We start from the raw sequence: 10,709 nt of genomic DNA on the forward strand, positions 1-10,709 counted from the left end.
TCTTCTCCATGGCGTAGTCGTTGCTAACTCAAACCCGGTAGCATAAGGAAATTAAAATTAAAATGGGTTTTGAATGTTCGAAATGTTTTTGACTTTTGTTTGCTAGTTGCGCTTTAAAAATGTTCAAAGAGGGACACTAATAAAAAGTGCGCGTTAGTTTTTGTAAAATATCAAGTAACGTCCGTATAAAATATAAACTCGTTATCATTCAAAAGTCACCTTTGAACTGTATTTCCATTCTCTTTGAGTGAATCACGACGACCCATTTTTGCAGATTCATACGGTTGTCGCTGTGAAGGGGTTAACAGAGCGAATGAATTATTTTGTGTGAGTACAGAAAATATTTGCCTTCTCAGCTTTGAGTTCGCTTTTCGTCGTTTTTCCTCTGTTCAAAGGGATTTACTTGCATCCGAAGGCAGGGGATACTTCGGCGGGTGTATATTCATGTATGTACTATATAAATGTATGTGCGTCTGTATGCGGAGTAGTAGGTATTATATGTATAGGTACGTTTGCATAATAAGTACGCCTATTCAGCGTCAACAAAACGCTGCAGATTACAAACCGTGATAAATTCAAGAGTCACGTGCATTACCGGGTTCAACGGTTGGTCCATCAATTTGTGTCTCGTTTTTACAAAGTTTACGTCCTACACTTGCCTGGTCTAGTGTCATCAAAAAAAAAGTACGAGAGGTTGATATTGAGGACTGGCGATAGACCTACCCCTGTAGAGGTAGTAACACCAGAAACGTCAATCCAGCTTTTCAACAAATATACTTAGGTTACATAATCCATTATTTATTCTATACAATACGAATAATTAGAAAAATCTGGTATTGTCTAATAAGTAAATAAAGAAATGGGGAAAACTTACTCACAGAGCACTTACATAATTAATTGTTGTGTTACAACCACAAACAATAGATTAATAGTTTTTCAACGGTTGATCTAAATAAATTCATGGATTGGTGTGGATGAATGCCCCAGGCGGTAATCGATACCGGTGGCACCTTTAACTAATTATGGTTATCGAGAACCGACAACAGTATGATTTGAGACGAGTAAAGAGCGACAAAGGAACTTACGGGAAGTTTCCGGAAACTATACGGAATATGCGATAATCGTCAAAATAAGCGACCCGCATCCGACGGAATATGGGCGGGTTTTTATTCATTTTTTTATTGATCATTCGGTCAATACTGAAGATAAAATTAATGAGTGCAATTTGGAATTCAATTTTTTAAATTTACATATAACTCGGAAACGAAAGAAAATTCGGATAAAGTCACTCTGAACTTTTCTCTAGAGAATCTAATCTAACACTAGAAAAAATCCATTCTTTTTATTTCCTTTGCATATAATTATTTTATGGGTGAAGATAGATGTATTATAGGTATACTTATATTTATAGGGCTGAAATATGAGGAAAAGTTGCCTTTTTCAGTATATCCTTTTATATTATGACGACAACGAAGTTGATAGTCACGCATTTTTACCATCATGTTTACTGTAGTTTATGACGTATCGTTAGCGTGGTTGTTGTGCAGCTGTTTGCTTTTATTAAACGAAAGTCCTTACCGCATTTCACGACAATTTTATTGTCGGCTTGTAATTTAACAAATTGTTAAATTTGTTTTTTTTATGATTTCTTCTTGAGGTTATGACTAGATTTAGGTCTCCTCGGGATCGTTGCACGCGTTCACTCGGCTTCGTGGACCATAAAGATCGGTTATTAGTTTCAGTGTTATAAAGTAACCGTAACGAGGGCACCGGAATACGGACGATGACGGCAGGACCAAAAATGACCACGACAACAGTATAAAAGTACCGCTGTAAATATAATATTAAATTCATCACCCTTTGTCCTACATGAGCTACAAAAGAATTGAAAGTTTTTGCTATGTTACAAATGAAAAATGACGAAATGTCTTTTGTTAATTCCAAATCGTACACCTTCCTGTTAGTGACAATAGTAAATTCGGTATCGCGAACTTTGTGTTTTTTCAAAATTTATTTAATTATTCATGAATATCTATTTCGTCCCCTTCAAAGTAATCCTCACCAGATATTATACACTTGTGCCAACGTTTCTTCCAATCCTCGAAGCATTTCAAAAAATCATTTTCTGTGATCTTGTTCAGATCGTCCTTCTTCAATGCTGTCTTTATTTCCTCAATCGTAGCATAGCGTCGTCCTTTCATGGGCCTCTTCAGTTTCGGAAACAAGAAAAAGTCACAAGGGGTTAGATCTGAGGAATACGGTGACTGCGGCATTATTAGTGTGTTTTTTTGGTCAAAAATTCGTGCACAGGCAACGATGTGTGAGCAGGGGCGTTATCATGGTGCAATAGCCAATTTTTGTTCTTCCACAAATCCGCGTTTCTGGCGAATTACATCGCGCAAATTGCTCATAACATGCAAGCAATATTCCTCATTGACCGTTCTACCCTGTGGCAAAAACTCATGATGCACCACGCCCCTGCAATCGATGAAAACTATAAGCAAAACCTTTACATTCGACCTAACTTGGCGCGCTTTTTTCCGTCTTGGATCGTGAGGCAGCTTCCATTGGGATAATTTAGCTTTGGTTTCCACGTCATAACCATAAACCATGATTTGTTACCAGCTATGACCCTCTGGAGTAAATTTGGGTCGTCGGGGACAGAGTCCAACAGCTCCATAGCAATGTTAATGCGATGCTGTTTTTGGTCGTAATTGAGCAATCTTGGTGTGAATTTTGCGGAGACTCGTCTCATACCAATCATTGGTAAAAATCGAATGGCAGAAGCCAATCGATATGTTTAGGTCCTCAGAAACTTCTCTAACGGTGATTCGACGATTGACTAATACTATTTTCTTCACTTCATCAATGTTTCGTCTACTGTTGATGCTCTTGAGCGTCCGGTACGCTCTTTTCGGCCTTTCGAGAACATTTTGTACCACCGATAAACGTTACTTCGGTCCAAGGTACCTTCACCGTATGTCATAGTCAACATTCGGAATGCGTCCGCACACTTAATTTTGTTTTTCGCACAAAATTTGATACAGATTCTTTGATCCATTTTTTGGAACAGGCAAAAATCGAACACGTAGAAGCAAAGCAGCTGTCAAAAATTAACCGAACATTCTTCATGGCCGAACTTATCGGTATGAGTAAGAAACATGACTACCAACATAACGCCACAAAAAATCGAAAATCGAATATACGTAATCTTTCGCGGTACTCTTTGAACAGTCCTCGTATATATGGTACTCTGTTATAATGGTAGTATATAAGGACAACCTTTTTTCAGCTAGGGGTAGGTGGTCTCTTGATTGGTTAATTTATTGTTGCTATAATTACGTAAACAAGTTGTGTAATTATTTATACCAGTTACATTTTGACTAGAATTGGGAGTTATTATTTTTAATATTATCAAGTAAATATAACCTATAGTAAAATGGAAAATTTTAGTGATGTGAAAATTATTTTATCTGAACATGTAAAAGCAATTCCAGTTTTGAGTAATCACACGTATCTACAATTTTCGTAAAAAGAATTAAAAGTTGCCCTGTGGACCGCCCTGTATAATTTGTGGCAGCATGTTTATGAAACTCGAGGTAGAAATTTTCCAGTCCGACCCTAAAAAAACACCAAGGCATATATTTTATAAATGTCTTCTCCATGGCGTAGTCGTTGCCGATTCGCTAAGCATTGCTTCAGTCGTTGAACGTATTAAAAATCAGTTAGGCAAAAATTCAATTTAGCGTCAGATGCGTTGAAAACAATGATTCACGTCCGTCGCTCCTGATCTGCTCACCCTGGCCAATAATTCACCACCATTTTTAACCTAACCTCAATTCATCACGGCTAAGACGGCCGGCTTATTTAAATAAGGAATATTTTTAATATTGCGAACCTATAAGCGACGACGACTTTGACAAATGAGCCTTTTTGTGTATTTGTCTCTGTATTTGTCGTCCACTCGGAAGGATTTATTGTGAATCGTGATTTATGCAGAAACATCCTACGGTGGAGCGTTGCTGTCTGAAAACCTCTCGAGAACTACTAAACACCGAACAAATGAAATAAGATAAATGGAAAGATTTAAAATAATTCAATTTGGACGAGTTTTAGATTCTCCCTCTCTGTTGTCGGAGAAAAGAATTAAGTACGGAGAAAAACGGACTGACAGAAGCGGCCCGACGAGACGCGGCACGGTGGTCCCTTTCGTTCTTTCTTGTTGATGAAAAATGGAAAATGAGTCAGTCGAAACGTGAAATCTTTGCGTGCATTTCCGCACTTTATCATAGTACAAATGGAAATGGAGTTATATACAAGCCACGCCAACTCTCATGACAAACTCTCCCTCGAAGACGCTGAAGAGCTATTTTGACGCCCGTGTTTTTTATTGGCGCCAATGAATTTAAGAGTGGACATACACGCTAAAATTATGTAATATCCCTGTACGTCGTTATTTTCCAAGGAAAAATGGGGAGACGATCCTAGTCCGCCTAACTGATCAATTTTCATTTGAAAAGAAAATCTCATTCTCATTAAAAGGAAAATGATCTATTATCTAACTTATGAAAAATTTAATGATACTGCTTGTACCTACATTTTCTGTTAGATTCTTAACATCTTAATATTGGTTAACGAAATGACATTTTTAATAGCATTAATTAATTAATTACAGTAGAACCGTTTATAATGACATCGAAAGGAAATGACAAACACGTCATACTAAGCGTCATATAAAGCTTAGCCTTAGAAAATAAACAACTTTCTAGGTTAGTTATTTAGTTTAATTCAGAGAAAAACTACAAATTGTATATATTTATTAACAGAAAAAGAAAAAGAACAATGAATTGTAATATGAATATACATAAGAAGGGTCAGAAAAATGAACGAAAATATTATTAATCATTTGGGTCACTATAGCCAGATATGATTTCTTGAGGATCAGTCATAATAAACGGTATGTTATTTTACACAGGGTCATTATATCCAAACTTACCTATAGAGAATTTAATATGAAGCGGTTGGTCAATATATGCGGAGTCATAATAAACGAATTCCACTGTATTATGTAAGGAGCTTTTAAAAATAGAACAGATTAAAGTAGTTTTATAAAGGGTATTAACAATTTTAGACACCCCAAAGTAACTGCATAGTATGTATTGTTTCTGTGCTCTCTAATATTAAGTAGTAACGGATACTTTTAATTATATTTTGACTATATTTTTTGTTCATTTCAACTCTAAATCATAAAAAATAGAAAATTAGAGAATCATGCCGTTCTTCTCCTAATTTAACACTTGGTAAGCCCGATCTGAAATGCTTGAAAATTTAAAAATATTACATTGTTTCATCATCATTACATTACTGCTGTGCAAAATTTGGTTCGTTCATATTCTAATGGCAACAGGGTATTAATATAGTTGATTGGTTTTTTCTTATACTAGCTATTTTGCTTTGCGTAATCGAAGGTGTAATTTATGTGAACAGTTGAAATACTTTAGTTTGCAGTAGATATCAGTAGATGGCGGTATACTACAACTAGATATTATATCGTTAATTTATGTTTAAAAAGCAGTAAACGAAAAAGCAAAATTAATCGTTATAAAACCCCTACGACCATGTCTTGCAGATTACTGAAAGCAATGATTTGTAAACGTTGCCTTAATCTTTTATCGCTTTAAATTATGGTCATTCTTGGCGAAAACAAAGTTCTGGTTGCCAAGTGACAGAGGCTAATAATCGTATATTGCGGCTTTATTGAGTGAGTTACATGCATTCGTGATCAAGAGCCTGAAAACGGTATTGTCGTAGTCATCGTCTGTGTGGAAGAAAACGACAGGGCTCCATATAATCAAGGCGTACAAAACGACGGTTATGAATTACTGCGACAATCACAATTTCTTACCGGCTATTTATAAATTACCGCAAAGGTCGACAGGCAATTTTAATCATGCAAATTGTACGGATTATTCTTGCGATGCAGTTCTGTTTTCTGTCTAGCAGCGCGAACTGCGACTGGGGTAGTTCTTGAAGCTTGCTTAGAAAGAAGCACAGCATTTTTTAATACAACATGTGTACCTGTGAAGGTGAAGGTTAGAAGTGAGGAGGTATTTGGGGAAAGTAAGGGAACAAAGTGTTGATGAATTAACTGCTACAATACCAACTCTGTTAATTTTTTGCCCATTTTAAGGAGATCTCAATTATTTGGACTTTTCATTAATTCGGATTGCCTAGGATAAAGGCCGGATAGTTGCCTCAATGGGATACATCATGCCCCGGTTTTTAATACACCATGTTAGAGATGTTGGTGGCATTAGCCCTTTGCTAAAATTAGAAGTTCCCCTGCCGTAGAGCCCAGTACTTTGTAAATTGTAAGAGTAACCGCATGCATTTTGTCCAAGTAAGCAAAAATCTCACGGGGTAAAGCTTCGACGGACGGCAAAATTATATTAATAAGTAATTTCTATTGAATATTTTTATTACTGATTGTAGTTTCACTCAACTTTTTGTTTATTTGCTTGCATTAGAGTTCAAATTCTACTATTTATTATATTTTATTGTTAAACAGTTTTTATTTATTTCGAAAATAGAAAAGGCAAGTATCCGTATCAAAAAGGATAGTCGTCCTAAGGGTCTAAGGGCAACTATCCGCAATTATAAATTCTTTTACGAACAAAGGCAGATCTTTTAACTAAAATAAAGACTTAAGTGTTTCATGCGCTTATTCTAAGTGAGCAAAATGCCTCGCAGATATACGCGAAAATCAGGCGTGGTGCTGCGCCACATAAGCTGCACAGAAGATAGTTTAGCACTTGCATTCAAATGATAAAAAACATAAAGGAATCAACGAAATATATCGAATTTATGAAATATATGGTAATAATTAATGCTAATGCCAATGTTGATTACCATATTGTTCTATCTTAAAGATAACACTATACATTTAGTTATAGTTTAGAGGCTAGTTTGTTTATCCCTGTTAACTCCTGTACAAATCCTTGCTCCAGACATAGTACATAGTACACAGTACTTAATAAAGGATCTCAGTAGTAGTAAAGACTGATTATATAAATTGATATAAATTTATTTTTATCTGAAAAAATCATAGTGAGGCGTCTATCCCCGCACGAGGCAAGTATTCCCCGTACCATTTTTTACGTTAGGCCACTATCCATTACCGTAGGGAACTATCTCCCTTTTGAGAGGTCAAACAGGTTTTACCCAAAACCAATATTAATTATGTTTACACAAATAGGCTATTATAAAAGAATAAAGACATGTTTTGATATACATGTTGTATTGTTTTTTGTAAGTACATATTTTTTTATAATAGAACTTTTTTGAAAAGTGAGGTAACTATCCGGCATTTACCTTATAGGTTTTAATTGATCCGGATAGGCGTATCTTTACACATACTACATTAAAACAAAAAAAATATGAACTATTTAGTAAAAAACTAGTCAACCATCCCCGCTCTCCCCTACATGTAACAATGAAGAAATCAGTTGAATTTTTTTAAAACAAGTGCTTGTTTACATTATTAGGTTTTTTAAGGAAAAGGCCATTTTGCCATTTCGTTAAATACTAGCGAATAATTTTCAATTATCTTCTGTTTAAGTTAATTATAACGCAACGAATATTTTCAGTTTCAATGGGACAGATATTGAGCATTTCAACTGTCAAGATGAAGTTTAATTAACAGATGGTAGATAATAATAAGGTCCCCCTTTTGATGCTTTAAGTCTTAGAAAACAAAGGTTTAGTTTCTGTGCAGGATCTAGTTGCATTTAAGTAATAAAGATGTTCATATTTTCTTGTTTCCTTTCGGTATGGCTTTTATGTCGGAGACGAAGCAAGGAATCGTTACATTTTAAGGGCATAATAGAAAACTGGAAATTCTACTGGAATCATCGCCGGAGGCGAGTTTTTGTGCAATAATCGTATTACGCTGCCAGGTATTGCTTTTGTGAAGGTTCTTAATTGTAATCTGCAGATCTTTCCAGATCATTTCACGAAACAGACAAAAGCAACTTGGATTTCCGGAACTTTGCGGTTTTATATTGAAGACAAAACGTCTCTATTTGTTCCGATTTTACTCGCTAATACTCACTACTCTGCGGTTCATTGTTGGAGAATGACAGTAACTGCAGTCAGCATACACGAAGAAGAGGAGTATCACCGCAATACTTTCTTTCTCATTTGCCACGAACATCCTCGGAATATTCTATCGTTTATAATGCACCAATTTATTTTAACGAGGATTTTTAAAAATATTTTTATGAATGTCTCCATCTAAATAGGGATAAAAAGGAAACGAAACCGTATTTTCCAACGACAAGAATTTCTCCTTAGACTAATAGATCGAAAACGTTCACTAAGCCAAAAAAAAATGAGTGCACGGTGATGTGGTTTTTTCTAATTTATACATAAAAATCTATGTCGTCAATGCTTACTGATATACCGCTACCTTCCCCAAAAAGTTACACAGTTTATTCTTATTGCAATATAATATGGAGAATAATTGCCTAATTTGTGATGTTATAGGCGAATGATGAGGATAACGTGGGTAGAAAAGGTTAGAAATGAAGAGGTATTGGAAAGAATAGGAGAACAAAGGACTCTAGGGAAGTCAATAAAAAATAGGCGAAATAAGTTGGTAGGACACCTTCTCAGAGATGAAGATCTAGTCAGAGGCATATTAGAGGCAGAAATTGTTTTGAACCTTGTAGTTACTGTATTTTTGTCGAGATCAAAATTACAATTACAAGACTAATACTATCCAGTAGGCCACAATAAATTCAATTATTCTGAAATTTTGCTTTTTTATGTACTAACCATATCTAGTACATATTACAATAAAATACTCTGTTACTGAAAACCATCGATCATTTTATTATACAGTATACGAAAGAGTGGGCGTTGCTGTTGAGAATCGCGAAGTCCTATACACTACGCGAATTGCCGCTTCGTAGAAATGCGTTTTCGTACGTGTGTGTCTGCCTTTGCATACATTCCAACACTCAGTCGGTATGCGCGCGACGTTCTTAGTGCTGTTGCTGAGAGCGGCATATTATAACTCAATACTTAGGTCCACACTTTCGCACACGGTAGGTGCTCATAATTTTGGTAAAATTTGTAATCAATCTGTTTAAACACGTGATCTGTAGCGGTGTTTCTTGTTCGATTTTCGACTAATCTCGTGTTATACTACACAAGCACAGGGTGTGACAAGTTTATTGCGATGCTTATCAGTCGTCATCGTAATGGCCGGTGTCATTTATTGTTTTATACGTAGTTGCTTTGTATCGTTTAGAATCGGTTTATCGAAGGCGCAGATTATTAGTGGATTACCAGGATGTGACCCGTATTTTGGCACATTGAATGGAGTGTAGTGATTGACTATTTATTATGCATGACATTGAAAATCATTTAGTGCCATGAGTAACCTGCATCGCGAGGTATTCGGTTATTCTAGGAGGAAGCCATTTTGAGCCCAATGCGGGTAAGTTGATTTAATCTTAATGCGAATGTAACTTTGTTTGTCGTCTTTTCACGCCTCAACTACTTAACCGATCATCATGAAATTTTGTACGCATATTTTCAGGGATATAGAAATGCAGATAGGGTACTTTATATCCAGAAAAATACTGTTCCCGAGGGATAGAAAAAAATAGTTTTATGTGGTCGATTTCACTCAATCAATTTTGTACACACATTTTCAGGAGTACAAAAAAGGCCATAGGGTACCTTTTACCTAGAAAAAAATACTATTTCTGAGAGATAGAAAAATTAGTTTTATGTGATCATCGATAATTTTGACACGTATTTAGGGCATTAACGTTAGCGATACCGCGGGTTTAACCTATTATGAAATTTTGTACACATATCGTCTGGGGCACAGAAAAGGGCCTAAGGTACCTTTTAGCAAGGAAAAAATACTGTTCCCGAGGGATAGTAAAATTAGTTTTTTGTGGTCGATTTCACGTCTTAACTACTCAATCGATTATCATGAAATTCTGTAGACAGGTTGTTTGGGATGCAGAAAAGGACATCGAGTAGGTACCTTTTACCTAGGAAAAAATAGTGTTCCCGAGGGATAGAAAAATTTGTTTTATGTGATCGTTGATGATTTTGACACGTATTTAAGACACATTGTTTGGGATACAGAAAAGGACATCGGGTACCTTTTACTTAGAAAAAAAATACTGTTTCTCAGGGATAGAAAAATTAGTTTTATGTGATCGTGGATAACTTTAACACGTATTTAGGGCATCAACGTGAGTGAAGCCGCGTGTTAAACTTATTATGAAATTTGTACACATATTGTCTGGAGCACAGAAAAGGATCTAGGGTACCTTTTATTAAAGACAAAATACTGTTCCCGAGGGATAGAAAAAAATAGTTTTATATGGTCGATTTCACGCCTTAACTACTCAATCGATTATTATGAAATTTTGTAGACACATTACCAGGGGTACAGAAAATGGCATAGCATGGGCGTACCCGGGGGGGCAGGGGAGGGCAGCTTGCCCCCTCCTCTGGAAATCTCGCAAAAAATGTATGAACTCGCCTAATCACTAATCAAACTGTAAACGGGGTCATATATAACTTTTGAATAAACCGTTTTTTTAGTTACTTTTAAAGTCGAATTAAACAATTAAAATAAAATAAAAATGTATAGTCAAATTTACTTTTAATCATTTAACTAC

This window comes from Agrilus planipennis, unplaced genomic scaffold, assembly GCF_000699045.2.
Source record: "Agrilus planipennis isolate EAB-ADULT unplaced genomic scaffold, Apla_2.0 scaffold65, whole genome shotgun sequence".
Taxonomy (NCBI): Eukaryota; Metazoa; Arthropoda; class Insecta; order Coleoptera; family Buprestidae; genus Agrilus; species Agrilus planipennis.